Source organism: Eurosta solidaginis, chromosome 3 (assembly GCF_040869045.1).
Source record: "Eurosta solidaginis isolate ZX-2024a chromosome 3, ASM4086904v1, whole genome shotgun sequence".
Taxonomy (NCBI): domain Eukaryota; kingdom Metazoa; phylum Arthropoda; class Insecta; order Diptera; family Tephritidae; genus Eurosta; species Eurosta solidaginis.
The window spans coordinates 3722326-3740148 of record NC_090321.1 but is presented as its reverse complement, the minus strand read 5'-3'; the positions used below and the strand labels follow the sequence as shown (position 1 = coordinate 3740148).

Genomic DNA, 17823 nt, shown 5'->3' with positions numbered 1-17823 from the left:
AATTCCGATCTATTCTTCGTCCATATAAGCTCATGTGAAGATATCTCAATATTTACTTAAGTGATCGTGTTAACGGACAGATGGACGGACGGACGGACATGGCTCAATCAAATTTTTTTCGATACTGATGATTTTGATATATGGAAGTCTATATCTATCTCGATTCCTTTATACCTGTACAACCAACCGTTATCCAATCAAAGTTATAATACCCTGTGTACAAGTATAGCTGGGTATAAAAATAATGATAGCATCATTTATTATCCATGAATTGAGCGATCCAGTAGATGTTCATCAGCAGCACACTAAGGCCAAGCGAAAGGGTATCATTGTGGTACCACGAAAGGGCTTGTCTCACCTTACTGAACCAAGTAGGAAGCCTAATGAAGTTGAGGAAATCGTTTAGGCAGAAAATTAGAAATTGTAAGTGGCTCGATGCATCAAAAATCCTTTAAAACAATGGACCATTAACTGCGCATCCGGAAAAATGTTTTATCGTTTCTTCTTTTTATAGCCTTTACTGTTTCGATATCATTTTCGAAAAAACATGCCTAGCCTTTCACATAAGCCCTTCTAATATTGCAACAATGCTGTATATGTATACTCTAATAAAGAAGTTTACAAATTTTGGTTTGTAGGCAAGGCTTCTGCTTCAATTTTCTTACAGGGGTATTTACATATATCTACGTATGTAAGTATTTGTTGTTTGTTCAGTAGAATGCTAGAAAGGTATATTAACAATAATTCGGTCGGTATGTTCATACTAAGACTTGCATATGCCACTTAGTTTACATTGGAAGCAAATGAAGCTTTTGTGATGGGTAAGAGAATTTTGGAAGTAAAACAACTTAGCGGCATTTAGTCATTGCAATGCATTTTAATGAGCGGAAGGAGAGAAGTAGAAACCACGGAATGTAGATTACTCTGTACATCATTGAGGCAGGTTAAATATTATAAAATTAAAGCTGGGTAAGGTTGTTAAAATATTGTAAAGTTTACAGAATGCCCAAGAAACTCAATTTAGTTCTGTGCATTGAGGATGAATGTAATTAAGAATGCGATGGATATTGGCTATTACTTGGGGCCGCTTCCACCATCTTTAGTTAGTCACTTATCTCTGAGTTATTGAAATTTTCATTCTAAGCATACTTACTGAAATATCGACTGTTGAAGTTCTCAAAATATACACAATTGTCGACTAAATGAAGCCATTTGAAATACTTCTAAACTCTAGTTAAATTCTAACTTAAGTAGAGATGGTGAAAAAAACTCTTGGTGCTTAATAGGCTTCATCGATGGCTATTATTCAGAATTGTACACAACCAGTTTTTTTTTTGGTTCTAGAATTAACGCTTTAGTTTGGGTCTTCGAACATATTAAGATTAAGGGCTCTCAAATATTGTCAGCGCCAGGCCAGTAGACCTGGGTATATACGTATGCTGGCTTTTGGGGACAGGTATGTAAACGAAAGTAATATTAAATAAAAATTCTACAGAAATAAATTACTTTAATGAAAAAGTCATCGATTTGTTATAGTAAAGCTAATGATTTATTTTCGGAGTTTTAAATTTGATATCGGCGTGTTATCGATTAGCTTTAAAAAGTTATCGATTTGTTATCGAAAATTTATATATTATTTATCGAAACGTTATCGATGTGTTAAGAAAAAATTTTCGTTTTATTATTGAAGTGTTACCAGTTTGTAATCGGCGTGTTTGTTATAGAAACGTTATCGATTTGCTATCGAAAAGTTATAAATTTGTTATCAAAAAGTTATCGATTTGTTACCAATTTGTAATCGGTGGGTTATCGATATGTTATTGATGACTCATCGGTTCGCTATAAACATGTATCAGCGTAAAATCGATGACATATCTGTAGCCCGTGGATAACAAACAGATAAGGTAAAGTTTTACTGTTGTCGTTTGGATTCAACCTCTGTGCGAGCTCTAGTTAATTTAAAAACTTCACGAGTTCTTGGCTTTCGTTTGGGAAAAGGTTGATTTTTTCCACAAAAAAACCGAAGGCGCCTTCCCTCCCCATCAAGCATAATTAAGTCCTGTCAGGTATTCATATTACGGCTTATGGGAAAGGTACGCACGCTCTGTGGGTGGCCATTTTGGAGCCGTGAAAAATGATATGCCGAGTGTGAGTTTAACACCTTTTTGGGAATTTCTGAATAAAAATGTAACCTTTATTATCAAAATGCAAGGCCAAGTTTAACAAGCGAAATTAAATCTGAAGGGAAAGGCCCATGGAGATCAGGGGAAAGGAAAATAAAAGGGATATAGTGCAGGAAAAGCAAAGATACAGGGAAAGGAAAAAGGAAAGTTAAGGAAGTGAAGTAGGAAAATCAAAAAAGAAAATTGAAAGGAGAGGGAAGAGAAATGGAAACGGATTGCATAAAGGAAATGAGAAAGTAAATAAAAAATAAAACCGGAAGAAGTAGGAAAATTATTAGAGTAAGGAAGCGTAAAAAAAAAGAGGTTATGATGTCAAAACGGCAACGGTGAAGAAAATAATAAGATGAAGGTGAAAACTGACAATTATCCATTGAAGACACATTCCAGTTACAGACCCGTTGTTACGGCTTTGGCTTGGGGCTATAGTTACGGTTACGGTGTTCTTTGCGCCACGACTATTTGGTACAAACGGCTTTTGTAAAGTCACAATGCATATTCGTGTGAAACAACTCAGCTGTCCCTGTAATTTTCTACGAATCAAGGCTTAAGGCATGCCATTAGCATTCATGCTCAATGGTCTACCAATTTTACATAAAAAATTCAACTACAATATTTCGCATTATAAAATGGCAAACAGTAAATTTTTAAATTTTCGCCGTCACTAGCATGGGCAACATTTTTTTCTTTCCTACTACATATTTGATAGATCAAATGAAGCTGAACTGCAATACGACATACACCAAATGGTCAACGACTGCATACGTACATGGATGTGCGCCTAACAATATGCAACAGTAAACTGCAGCTCATTGAAATGGTGACGTTGTGTGTGAGTTTTATATATTCCTGTAGCGAAATTATTAGTTTGTGAGCATTAAAGGAAATTGTCATATCCCATGCAGAATTGATTATGACTAATCGTTCTGTAAGAACGGGGAAACGCTAGTTTCGGCGAAAGTGTATTAGTTGTTGTCCTAATTCGACAATCAGCTTCAATTTTTGTTATTTAGGGAAATTTCCTTTCAGAAATTTGGTTTCGCTAATTGGAGGAAATTACAACACGTGAAAAATTGCTGTTTTGTATTTTTATTAGAAACTCATTTAGATGGAAAATCACACTCCTGAGGTCTTTTTTTAATGCAAAAAAGTTAATTTGCTGATTTGATGGTCGTTGGTCAGTGTCGAACTAGTCATATCGGAGCACAAATTGTGCTTCAATGAGATTCTGTTATCCGTATGTTAATAACGATTCAGCAGCACATTGTGTGAGCCTGGCATCTCATGGGGCAGAGTCGAAAATATCGAGCCAATAATTAATTTTTTGTGCTAACTGTCGCCAATTTGAAACAGCAAAGGAAGACGCTCAAGCTTTCAAGTGTATTCCGAGTATTAGCTTCAAGAAATCTAAATCACTTATGCTTCGCTCTATGGAAAATTGTGTCACTTCTTCGGTGCTGTTATAGTTCCTAAACTTGTTGATGAATATTGGAATGATTATTCGTCAACCCTTGTTGAAATAATTTTGCAAAGTTTTTCTCCTAACTAATTCTTTACAAGGGATATTATCACTTATAGATAAATCTCCTGCTTAACATTGACGTTCACTTTAAATAAACACCTCATTTGTTATGCGGGTGCTTTTTTCTACCTTCCAACAGTACCTCTACAAACAAAGGTCACTGCGCGTTGTTATAGTCCTATAGAACGATGTCAATGGAAAAATAAATACACATTATCTATAGCCCCCCGCTCAAAACTCTTGTGATCTACGTTAGGTTAGGTTGAACTGGGCGGTCAATAAGACCTCACATAGACTGAGTGTGACCAGAATTTGTTTGACGACCAAGCGTAAAAGCTCCCAATGTTATAGAATAACTCTGTCCTTTTTTGCAAAATTGGAAGTTTTCTAGGACCCACCTTAATTGCTGACTCGAGACGAGGCAACTTTGCCCTCTAATAGCTGCAGTCTTAACCTGGCGAGCACAGGACACGTGCGCAGTCTTAGTCTTCTCTCTTCAGAGATATAAGCCACCCTGTGAGTCTTATATCGTAGGTTTTGTACACGATTTTAGAAATTTTGCAGCCGCGCGCTCCTGCCCATGCCTTTCCTATTAGATGGATCGGAGGCAACTCCTGCCTCCTTTTGATTTCTCCCAAATGGATTGGAACGTTTACCGTCGATTTAGTCACTGCAGCGCCCGCCTTAGCCAACTCATCGACCTTTTCGTTACCTTCTATCCCTTTGTGATCGGGAACACAGTACAGGTGTATGGTCCGTCCTGAGCGAAGTTTTTTCGATGCTGCTTGACATTCCTTACATTCTTCTTTATGTAGTATTGTGTGAGATTATTACCTTAATCGCCACCTGACTGTCAATAAGACTAACGCGGCTGCAGCTTAAGCACGACTCGTCCAGAATTTCTGCTACTTTCTTCACGGCAATAATTTCCGCCTGAAAAACGCTGCAGCAATCTGGAAGCCGGTAGGATAGACTTATTTCAGGATCGACATAGTAAACGACAGTTCCACAAGCTTACAATGTTAGAAGCAACTCTTCAACATTTTATTCCGGCTCAAGCACCAATTGCTGAAATCTATCGTTGCTAGGTAGATACAAGTTATCTTGCTCAGTGGTGATATGTTACAAAAGTGATTGCAGAGTTTATTGGAATATTTTTTTAGACCGCAATTATATTGTTGACCGTGGGTTATGTCTCTAGTAAAGGAGACTGACACCACGAGGTCATAGCTTACTCCGTAGACGTCCCAATTAGACTGGGCGAGATTAAGCGAAGGCGAAATTTGCACATGATCGACCAAGCGGGAATGGCGTGGGTTCAACCGCGGGGCTGTAAAGTGTCGAAGATTATGTGTAGGTCTTACAACCTTTGACTAACAAAGTTGCATCTATCATTAAAAAGAGAGGACTGTAGACTCATGACGGGTATTCTGATTGGACACTGCCTTCTGGCGTCACATGGCTTTAAATTAGGCTTGGTCAGTGATAGCAGATGTAGAAAGTGCGGGTTGGAGGAGGAAACGATGGAGCACGTTCTGTGCTCGTGCCCTGCACTTGCCAGGCTAAGACTCCAGCTATTAGGAGTGATACACCTGCCAGATCTAGAAGCAGCAAGTGGCTTAAGTCCTAGGAAGCTTCTAGTATTTGCCAAGAGGACGGAGTTATTTTATAACATAGGTCCTGGTTTTTGATAGGGTTTTTCAGTTTGGTCGTTCTGATAACACTACGGACTCAATCAGTCTATGTGAGGTCCTCATGGACCGGCCAGTTCAACCTAACCTAACCTAGGCAAAAGATAAAAGGGAAGGGCGAAGTGTCCACTTATGAAATAAATGAAATGGAATAATATTTCACTTCCTTTACATTTCTACCGGGCGTCAATAATCGTGTATATGAAATCAATGCAGCACAGTATTGAGGTCAGCCAAATACCCTTACATTGTTATGTCCTGGCTTTTTTCTGGTATTATGAATTTATATTCTTGCTTATCGCTAAGAAATCACAGAAAAGATTGACAAAATAAACTAAACGGATCAGATATAAAAAACGAAAAAAAAAAAACAAATAAACTAGAACAAACAAAGCAAACGCGAAAATGGTTCTAGCGAGCCCAAAATCAACCAAACTAACGAATAATGGACAAAGAACATCGAGTAAAAATAGTATATGAAAATTTAGAAAACAGGATGTACAACAGACTGCGGCTTCGTAGCCAAATTGAATGGCCAACGTCGCGTAAAAACGAATAAATTGAATACATGAAAAATTGCAGCAAAAAGGATGAGTGCAAAAGTGCCTAAACTCAAGAGTTGATGCAATTGCCAGCGACCTACGAATTCTACACGAGCATCACTTAGACGGGGACAACGCTACGTATACGCAATCAAAATAGCACATCGTAGGTACAAAACATACGCACACACATGCATTCGGGAGCAATATTGGAAGTGAAATAGAAATGTTTACTCTCACATATACATACATATGTATATGGCTAAGAGCGGATATACAAATATATTAATGTAATAAATATAAACACACACATGCATACTTTGGAGTATAATTATTGCAAATGTGTATGTGTGCTACTATCTACTACGTTTAAACCAGCTGTCAGCGGTGGATGCTGCACAAATGCGCTACGAGAAGAAACGAGTACTTTGAATTGAATTAACGAGTTATGGAGAGCATACTGGAGTAGCGATTAGAGATATGAGAGTTGCGTTGTTTATGTGCCAAGTTTGTTTAGGCGCGTTCGGAGTTTTTGTTGAGCTGAGTTTACGAATGCTGTGGATTTTGTTTGCTGCTGCGATTTCTATCGCTAGTGCTGCTGCTGCTGCTACTGCTTTACTGTTATTAAATACAATTTGAGTCACGTCAATTGGAGTTGCGTTAAACGCAAAGTTGGCTGCTTTTGTACGAAGGAGGCAACGACTGGGGTTGTTGTTGCTGTTGCATATGGTTGATGTTAAAGTGTGAACTGACCAAGCTGCTAGGAAATGCCTTTGTTTTCATCCATATTAGAGGTTCATGTATAAGGAGTTGCCTACTTAAAAAAGGATACAAAGTCATTTTTCCATTATAACCACAAAAAATAAAATATTGGGAGAAAATATTGCGATGGCGCACGTTAGGTTGAAACCTTTCAAGTTTTACTAACGAAGGAAAAGTAAAATTGCTTTGAGAAATTAATTTGAATGCATTTTATCAAATTTCAAACCAATCTTCGAACAAAGCACAAGTTGAAAGTCATACAAAACTTGGTGTCCCTGATAGTCCGGGTAGGTAGGTAGGTGAAATGGCTGCGAACCTGGTCGCCCATGTAGCTATTTAATGCTGTTTTGATGCCATGTAACTCGTCTAAAAACCTACGGAATGTTACAGTCAATGTTTTAAAACCAGCCAGAGTTGTTGATAAAATTAAGAATATTCAGGATTGCTATCACAACCCTCTGAGGACTTCTAGAAACGGGGTTCCAAGGAATATTAGCCGAGCTCTAGCTAGAGCCGGGCATTTACACGTAAAGTGTTCTAGATAGTCCGGGAATTTCAGTAAAAAAGTTAGTCCGGGAATTTCAGTAAACAATTTTAATTTTTCTTTTGTTTCATAATTCTTTATTCCGGATGAAAAAAATTAATATTGCCATCTTATAAAAAATTATAATAGATTTTCAGATAAAAACTTTCAGTTAAATGTAGACTAGGAAACTTAGCACATTTCTCAAAGCACTGGCATTAAAAAAACCAATCATAATTTCGCAAGCAACCGGATCAGCACTTTATTCCAAAATGAGCATAAACAGGAGCTTACTCGGTCGGCATAGTAATGCGTATCGTGCGATAGCAGGCCAAGCAAACTCTACCATAAGACGGAGGACAGGGGAGTGAGCAACTTACGACTATAATTCAAACAATTTCGCAAGCTTCAAGATAAAATCGAGCTCTTCAAGGGGACATAGGATTTGCTACGTCAAATGTAGAGTGCCATCCTCAGCAGAAGAACGTGGACATAAAGGACACAGAGTCTCCTTGAATAATTTTTCAATTGCATAAGTTCTTTGCGAGCCAACAACTACTAAGATCAGTCTAAACGAAAGGACTGGCCAAACTGTATTCTCACCGTAACGTGCTGTATCAATAATATTCATGTCATCACCTCTGGATTTTGCAAATTGCGTAGTAAGTTACGCCCGATTTTCCTGCTGTGGGATATTTGACGACCCTTGGGAGCACCGAAGGGAGAGAACCAACGTTTCCATCCCAAAATTTTTCGTCTGCTGCCTTACTCGGGAGTTGATAGGAGTACTTTGAACAACACAACCTAGGCATCACACCTTGGATTTTTATTCATTGACCTCTGTTGATAATCGCTGAACTAAAATCTCAGTACTACAATCTGAGAAATAATCTCTCAAATACTTCAAGGATCAACGGATAATCTTTCGTAACCGTCCTTGATTCGTAGTTATACATCTGGTCAGGAATGATGAGCTGCACATGCTGGCAAGAGTGATTCTCTATTGATACCTATTCCCAGATAGATGATGTTAGGTAAGTTTAGGTTGAGTGGTAGCCACCCGACAGGGGAAGCTCAGTTGACACAGCATAAAGGTCCGTCATGATACCACATAAGATAACAGTGACGTAAGCTATAGCTATTTAGCAAACTTAGTGAGCTGAGACCGAAATACGTTCACCTGGTTCTGACAGAGCGGGCCGATCAAGCATAAAGTGCCTTGGTGGTACCACCTCGTCAAATTTCTTGCAAAAGATTTCGGTACTCCGCAAGAAGAAATGCTCGCCCAGCAACGCTGACTCGGGGTCCATAATAAAGAAGCAGAGCACAGGTGGACAAGGGTACCTCGCATTCTCTACAGCTATTTTCGGCTCAGTTGTATCCGTGTGTGATAGGAGCTCCGCGTAGCAGTTGCCCATTATATTGCTATATCCCGGGGCCCAGAAGATATTAATATTAATATAGTTCACGTAACCGCAAGCGAGGTCAGGAAGTTCCATACGACGGTCATAATCGATCGATCCGCAGTCAAACTTAAAGCTTCAATTATTTATTGGCTATATGAATAGATGTGAATTCTCACCGGATACTGGACAGCATCCCATCCTCTGCAACCTTAGTTAAGCAAACTCCGCTTAAAGCTGTTGCAGTGATCCGGCAACATACATCGAACCCTGGATAGAAAGCCCCTCCTCCAACCTTCCTGTTCAGGTTCCACTTATCCGTGAACCAGTTAACGAGTGCACTACTACAAATTAGTTCATTTTCTCACTCCTCTATCGAGGGGACGAATATTTTGAAACGGACTGCCTCCTGTAAAGTTGTTCCATTTCACGAAGACTGATCAGGATCGAACCTTTACCGCCCTGCCACCGGATGTAGGTTCAGCATGACATTCAATACCAAGGGATGCCTCCGCATTGAGCACGGTAAGCTCCTGATCTTGATCTTACTCTCTGTTGCCCCTCTTTTTCCAGCTAAGATAGGACTTTATTATCTAGAGGTATTTAAAGCTCATTATGCTATCGAAAGCTGGTCTTAAGTTGAGAGCGAGGTTGTGCATGTGAATTCTTTTATCGCGAATAGATAGAATAGGTGATATTAGGCAAAGTAATTCCGCCGCATTCGGCTTGATCCGTAGTGTCGTTTTCTTGTAAATCAGACAGAATACATTAAATTTCTAAATTAAGATTATGTGTCTGATTGTATTTTGAATAAGAGTGCATGCGTTCTCTTACGAACTATTGAGCGCCATGTTTCAACAGGTTGGAGATGGGTCCGTTGTTACCTTGCGCTTTGTTACGCCTTAACCGGGACACCATCGTTGAAACTTTGCCAAAATCGGGTAGAGGAGCGAATCTTCCGTACTCAACTTGGTCATCTCTTTCTCTGCGGAGCAATGAGGAGAAGTTATTCATCCATAACTTAAGCTGCAGAAACTTGTGACTGTCTCAAAACCTTTCATCATTTGCCGTAATTTCTGGTGGATTTTTTTGCAATTATTTCAACAATCCAACACCAATGATGCAGCTTTAAGAAGGAAAGCCTTTATTTTGGTAAGATCATAAAATTCAGGCTGGCATATTTGAACAGATAAAAAAATAATGTATTGACGAGCCTTTTACCTTTGTGCTTGAAACTGGAATAAATTATAAAAGCCAATTTCACCAACTATGCCAGTACAAAATTCATTAAAATTTAAATTTAAAATTACCTAAGCTTGCAAATGTGCAAAATTTCAGCCTTTGCTTTTTTCACAAACTTTTTGTTAATAAATATAATTTTTCCGTAGTGCTTGCGAATAATTTCATAAAAGTTGTAGCATCTTTTCGCTCGGCACCTCCTCGTGCGGTGTTGCGTGCGGCATAGGGACATTGATACTTACATACACATACATAAGAACAGTGCTCGTTATTCTATGCATAATCATATACAGATTTAGTTACGCATACACACAAAGCAATCAATTCAGTTATACTTTTCTCGCAACTGCTAAATATCCGTTGAAAAATGCAAAATGCGATACGTAAGAAGATGAAGACGGAGAAACCGAAGAAGCAGCAACTTTTATAACGAAGAGGACATAATATTTTTCACAGTGCAGATTTGGAAAAAGTTTGTTACAATTTCTAGCTAGTTGCACACCAACACACAAACACAAGTAGATTTTTTTTTAAATTATTAAATTTCATAGTTTTCGCTTTAAATAAAATTTTTGGAGAGATTTTTCTAAAAAAATTGATTTTCACTTATACACACATTTGCTTGTATGTATTAGACGAATGAAATTTTCCATTAAATATATTTTCTTCTGCCTGAATTCTTCATACATTTTTTGATATTTTTCCTTTTTATTTTAAACTTACTTTTTTTGCAATTTTTTTCGTATTCACATTTTTGTTTTGCAAATTTATTTCACTTATTTTAGTAATTCAAAGCACACTTTTCACTTCATCTATAAAAAAGAAACACAAATTTTCTCTATTTTCAGCTACACTTTTTTTCTCTAGCAAACACTTTGAATTTTCGCGAACGTTTTCGTTTATTAACTGCGTATTGGACGCGTTCCACAGCGAGACTGATTTAAAGCGAGCAAGGAAGCTGTGCTCAGTGCTGCTTATCTAGTTGGTTAGATATTCGCGACACGAATACGCACACACATACATGCTTTTCATTCGCCAAGCGCCTGCTGGTGTGTGTGTGAGCTTTCATGCGGCCGCTTTGTTGCTTTCTTTCCGGCCTCGGCTAATATGAATTCGTGTGCGAATGTACTGCGCCTTCGATTTTTATACTCAGCTGAGGAGAGCTCACAGAGTATATTAACTTTGTTCGCATAACGGTAATCCGTAACAGCATAAACTAATCGAGATAGATATAGACTTCTATATATCAAAATGATCTGGGTGAAAAAAGAAATTCATTTAGCCATGTCCGTACGTCCGTCCGTCCGTCCGTCTGTCCGTTAACACGATAACGTGAGTAAATTTTGAGGTATCTTGATGAAATTTGGTATGTAGGTTCCTGGGACTCATCTCAGATCGCTGTTTAAAATAAACGAAATTGGACTACAACCACGCCCACTATTTCGATATCGAAAATTTCGAAAAACCGAAAAAGTGAGATAATTTATTACTAAAGACGGATAGAGCGATGAAACTTGGTGGGTGAGTTCAACTTATGACGCAGAATACAAAACTAGTAAAATTTTGGACAATGGGCGTGGTACCGCCCACTTTTAAAAGATGGTAATTTAAAAGTTTTGCAAGCTGTAATTTGGCAGTCGTTGAAGATATCATGATGAAATTTGGTAGGCACGTTACTCCTCTTACTGTATGTTCGCTAAACAAAAATTAGCAAAATCGGATGACGAAGACGCCCACATTTAAAAAAAAATTTTTTTTAAGTCAAATTTTAACAAAAATTTTAATATCTTTACAGTATATAAGTAAATTATGTCAACATTCAACTACAGTAATGACATGGTGCAACAAAATACAAAAATAAAAGAACATTTCAAAATGGGCGTGGTTCTGCCCTTTTTCATTTAATTTGTCTAGAATACTTTTAATGCCATAAGTCGAACAAGATTTTACCAATCCTTGTGAAATTTGGTAGGGGCATAGATTCTATGATGAAAAACCTTCATTAATACCTTTAATGTGATACCCATATCGTACAAACACATTCTTGAGTCACGCCTGGTCCACTCTTATGGCGATATCTCGAAAAGGCGTCCACCTATAGAATTAAGGCCCACTACGTTTTAAATAATCATTAATACCTTTCATTTGAAACCCATGTAATACAAACATATTTCAGGGTTACCCTAGGTTCATTTTGCTAAATGGTTATTTTCCCTTATTTTGTCTCCAAAGCAATAAGCTGAGTGGGTAATGTTCGGTTACACCCGAACTTAGCCTTCCTTACTTGTTTTTTTTATATTTTTGACTAAACTGCCGTTTGCTGTAGCGTGAACGCTTGGCGTCGGCGTTTGCATCCAAAAGCTGCATTAATAAGAAAAGCTGCGCTGTCAACGCTTCGTTTCTGTCATCAATCGTATTATTTTCTTTGATTGCTTCCCTTTGTTGGTTGATTCGTTCGGCATTTTGCTTCGAATTACTTTTCTGTGGTTTGTTGTGGATTGAGTTGCAGGATCTGAACTCCAGTAATAAGCAACAGAGTAAAGGAAATTATCACACTCACATACACATACATACGCACATTTTCATGTTAAGCACAGCACCGACCGGCCACGATTCAGGTACAAAACGCATTTGCAGTGCTGTTAGCACAATTTCGAAAATGATTTAAAAACTGATTTGAATTCGGAATTCGCGAATTAGGCAACCATCATTTTTAACAAAGCCGAGGAGATTTCAGGCTGTGGTCGGGGGGTACCTGCTCCACCTACTACACCGAAGGTCTTGGGTTCAACTCCAGTGCGGGAAAGTTAAAACTCTGCCGAATTTTGCGGTTTTACCTTTAAGTAGTTCTCAGAAATATTTTATAAATCTCCTCGTATTCAAGACAATGTTTTCTATCTGGATGCTTATATGCGTTTATAAACCTCTCATCTATTCAGCGCATTGCAATAAAGATTCGTGCATTTTTTGCTTCCACTAAGTCAGACTGATACTTCCGAAAAATCGCAGGTATATTATTTGACCGGGTGTTCTAAACCATGTCTTGTGCCACGCCAAGTCTAAAAGCTGTCTAAAATCTGTTCAGGCTCCGCTATGAATCCTATTAAATGGGGTCCCGAAGGTAACGAAAATGCTATTGAATTGGCAAAAGAAGGTGCAGCACTCAATGAATCCAGGAAAGATGTCTTAATAAGTTTGGGAGATATTAAAACGAGACAGGAGCTGCATATGATCCATCAAGGAGGCAGAGCGAGGACAGAAGCGTGGGGTTGCAAAATTTCTAAGATATGGGACAAATCCTACGACGCTAGACTCACAAAGTTGCTCATATCTCTACGAAGAGAACACTACAGGCTAACGATTTGCATACTAACTGGATACCGCTTTCTAGATTCACGTGTTTATAAGTTAGGCGTCGTTAGTAAGGTAAGATGTTGAAAGTGCGAGCTGAAGGAGTTCGTGTCCTGCGATCTCGAGGTCAAGTTTTCAGCTAAGGGCTGCGCAGTTGTCAGATCTCGAAGCAGTTATCAAGCTAGGCCCTAGAAGACTTCTAGTATTTGCCAAGACGACGCAGTTATTCTAAGACATACGTCCTTGTACTTAAATGGGGTTATTATTTTGTCTATGTGACAGCAACCTATGATCTAAGGGCAGACCAGCTTGCCCACGTTCTATTAAGCATGTCTTTGATTACCCTGTTCAGGATAGAAACGAAATCGAAGGCAACTTTAATTCTGGAAACATAAATAAATGAATTACATTTCAATTAAATTAAATTTAAATAAACAAAACTTTTACTAGTTGTTTCTTTATCTATTTTTGATATAGACTTAAAAATCCAGAAATATGCATTTTCAGTGTAATGAAGCCACGCTTTTATTCCCGCATAAATTTGCATACTAACCCAAGAGGAAAACTCCCGCAACCGCAACTAAAAAAAACATGCCAAATTGTTTACACTCCCAGCAAAGAGAAAAACAACCAAACTCATTAATCTAAGCAGAGAGGACCTACGAATTCTCACTGGGTACTATATGGGACACTGTTGCCTTCCATATCACATTAGTCTGTCGCTTTTGTGAGCTGGAGGATGAAATATCGGTTCACATTCTCACCTAAGTGCCGTGGCTCGTGATGCCTGCGTGACAGGGAGTAAAAGCCTGAAGAGATCCTTAAATAAATTAAAAGCCTCCAGATAAAGTATGAGGGCCAATAAATCTTAATAAAGGCCGCAGTGCATAGAGGCCTAACCAATTTTTTTTAATTATGATGACGAAACTAATCCAACATGCGATAGGGTTTTCTTATATCTAAAAATAATGTAAAAAAATAATCCAGAAATGAAATTCAGAAGACGAAATAATCACGTAACTATTCCGAAAAAAGTCCGGAAGTTGTGCCGAAATAGTACCGAAAGGTTCCCGTGGGCAATCCTTACACTGTCCCAAAATATTCTTGAAATAATCCCGACAACAATCTCAAGATATTTTTAGAAATAAATGAAGACTATCACGAAGTTATCCCAGCGCCGAAATAACCTGGAGATAGTTTCGAAACGTAGCCATATTGTTTACGGAATGAATACGAAAATGATTCCAAAATATTCTTGAAACTATTTCAGGCATGAGAAAGCTTCAAAACTACCTCAAAAACCATCCGAAAGTATGCTGAAATGGACGAAAACAGAGCCGGTCCTTTCCTGTTATCAACCCCAAATTTGCCCAAAGATAATCCTGAATACGTACTTCTATGATCACGAAGTTAATTACGATATTATTCTGAGAGAGTTGCTAAGACCTCGATCTTGAACTAACATTAACAGACATTAATTCTCTTTTAAAAGCGTAATAAAGTCAGTGAATTTATATTGTAACGAATTTGCTTACAAATCCTCTTATTTGCAATCCTCTGCTAAGTTCGAATCACTAAACAGTTGAATAAATAACTCCAATATTGAATAATGGAAAAATGGCCTTTATTAAAGTACTTCACAATAACACTTATACTTTGCTACTAGCTGGCTTAATAACCAAACTGATTGATAACTCAAATGAAACTCTACTATTGGCCACCAGATCGCGTGCTTAATCAAACTGATTGATAGCTCAACTCAAACTGAATTACAGCGCCTCTTCACCTGTTGCCTTTTATACCCTTTGGTTTCCTCGTTCGCATTTTTCCAGAATGTACTAGCATTGTCCATGAGCTCTCAAACTTCTCAGCTATAACTAAAATTGCACAATTTTATACATCTTTTAGGCGCTTCCAGAATCTACTAGTCCAGTAGCTCTCAAACTTCTCAGATATATGCATGTGTTTGCGCATTGACTCTCCGCTGCTCGTATTCGTACATGGTACATATGTGTAGACGCAATTATTTATTCGTTTATGTAGATGCATAAAGATTGAATTATTGATGTGAATGTTTGTAGTTTACAGTCTCTCGCGCGCACATAGACGTATAAGTAAATGCATCTGTGTGTGACATCTCTCTGGGCTGCCTTATATATGTGTATACTTGATTTGATTATTAACGTAAATACTGCTTGGCATGGCCTTAGCATCGCCTTAGTGATGGGATAACTTAGTGATGCTAATATCCGTGACACTGCCCTCCACCTAAGTCTGATCGTCCCGATCAGACAAATCGCTCGATCTAAACGTTGCCAGCCTTTCCAAATGGACCACTTTCATTTTGGTTCGTGGTTTGCCAGTCTCTCGCGCGCACATAGGCGTATAAGTAAATGCATCTGTGTGTGACATCTCTCTGGGCTGCCTTATATATGTGTATACTTGATTTGATTATTAACGTAAATACTGCTTGGCATGGCCTTAGCATCGCCTTAGTGATGGGATAACTTAGTGATGCTAATATCCGTGACAATATATATAGCAGACCCGGCAGACGTTGTTCTGCCCTAAACTTGGTCTATCTACATACATTTTAATAAGCATTTTCCGTCTAACTCTGCCCTCCCCTCTACACTTTTTCCTAATCTTTGTATTCACTCCTCCCTCCGTCTTTTTCGCTTCATTTATATCCATCTTCGTCTCATTCTATCTCTTTCTCAGTCTCCTTCTCTCTTTTTTTTTCTCTCAAGTTTTTCTCATTCTTCTTCATCTCTTATTGCCAGTCCCAGATGGTGATATGTATTTTGTTCCAGTTCCATTCCGAGTCTCAGTCCCAGTCCCACTCCGAATCTCAGTCTCAGTCCCAGTCTTAGTCCTAATCCCAATCCCGGTCCGTATCTGGTCTACTTCCCGGAAAAAAAGCATCGTAAATACTAATATAGGCAAATTTATAAACCAACTTTCAGGCAAATCGAATAGGACGTATGTAAATAGGTATGTGTGTATTATTAATTCACGTCTTTATTTCGGCTTTGCATGCCTATTTATCAGTTTTAACAGGTTGATGTGACTTAATCGAATATCACAATGAAAATTACTTTAAAGCTCTCAGCAACAGCTTTCATTTGATATCTATATTATATAAACACATTTTAGAGGTACCCGGGTCCACGTTTTGTCATATATATCGAGATCCTGTGCGTCGATCGCAACCAAACCTATGTGCAAATCACCGCGTGAGATATACGCAACTTGTGTGAATGTTTGAACAAAATCGAACGGATAGTTTTTGATTCTACAAGCCTCACACAAACGGACATTCATTTTTATATATACAGATATATATATATATATATATATGTGGTATTCCATCCCATTTCGACCAATTTTGAACCCGACCCCTTTAGAATTGGCTGAAAGTGTTTCTTCTTTTTCTAGCTTACGAAAGACGTTTTTCAGAAGTTTTTCAAATTTTTTCATCCAACTCAAAAAAAGTTATGAATTTAAAAAAAAAAACACCGTTTTTGTTTTCAAAATGCTATAACTTTTTCAAAAATTGACCGTTTGGGATCTTTTTTATTTTTAAAAACTTTGCTTTTAAATGTACTTTTCGGAAAAAATACACAAACATTTTAGTTTTTTTTTTCAATTAAATAAAAAAAAAAATTCTCGGCCCACTCCGGGATTAGTGGGGATGATTGCAGGATTGATTGAAGTTTTTTATGAGAAAAAAAGGGCAAAATTCGAAAAATCTCGAAAAACTGAAAAATTGCAAAAAAAAACTTTAAAAATTTTTTTTGAATTTTTTCCGAAAAGTACATTTAAAAGCAAAGTTTTTTAAAAAAAAAGATCCCAAACGGTCAATTTTTGAAAAAGTTTAGCATTTTGAAAACAAAAACGGTGTTTTTTTTTAAATTCATAACTTTTTTTGAGTTGGATGAAAAAATTTGAAAAACTTCTGAAAAACGTCTTTCGTAAGCTAGAAAAAGAAGTAAAACTTTCAGCCAATTCTAAAGGGGCCGGGTTCAAAATTGGTCGAAATGGGATGGAATACCCCATATATATGGGAACTAATGTCTGAAATACTTTTCCACGCTTTAAACGAAAACATGGAATACAAAATTGTGCTATTTCTAAATCCAAATATTAATATTTTATTAAGATTCGATCTGAAAGTTGGCTTTCGCGATTTGTGTTATTTAACACATTTTTTTGTTGTCATTATGGAGTATCACCCACTTAATTATTATATCGAACTTATGTTTTAGTCAGTTCTTTCCAACTGGGTAAGAGCTTGAGCCCACACACACACAAACCGGCATTGTACTTCTGTTCTTGTAAGCTCAATGGCAATGCCCACAACATCACCAATTGCCTTGTCACATCCGCAGGATAGCAAATTTTTTTTTTTTTGCAAATGAGACCGGTTGCTGGTAGCCCATTGGCGATAGCGAATTATACGTACACACAAACATACACGCATTAAGAAAATATAATAAGAACAGGAGGGTAACTGCCTACAAGGTTTTTGGTGTGATTTTACAAGAGCAAATATTTATTGTGTATTTAGCACTCCTACTCACGTATTTATATGCATATCTTTGTTTACA

The 17823-nt window shown here is 37.7% G+C and overlaps 1 protein-coding gene across 3 annotated transcripts in view; it reads right to left on the bottom strand.

Moving 5' to 3' along the window:
* Positions 1-17823, bottom strand: part of Alk (Anaplastic lymphoma kinase) — a 69261-nt gene that overhangs the window by 40512 nt on the left and 10926 nt on the right. Inside the window, exon 1 of one of the 3 annotated variants that reach the window (XM_067770432.1) lies at positions 10663-10784. The exons of 1 other annotated variant lie outside the window; for it this stretch is intronic. The gene's annotated coding sequence lies outside the window, so the exon portion shown is untranslated. Of the gene's footprint in view, positions 1-10585; positions 10785-17823 lie in introns of those variants that run through there. One more of the 3 variants, XM_067770434.1, reaches the window with a different exon arrangement.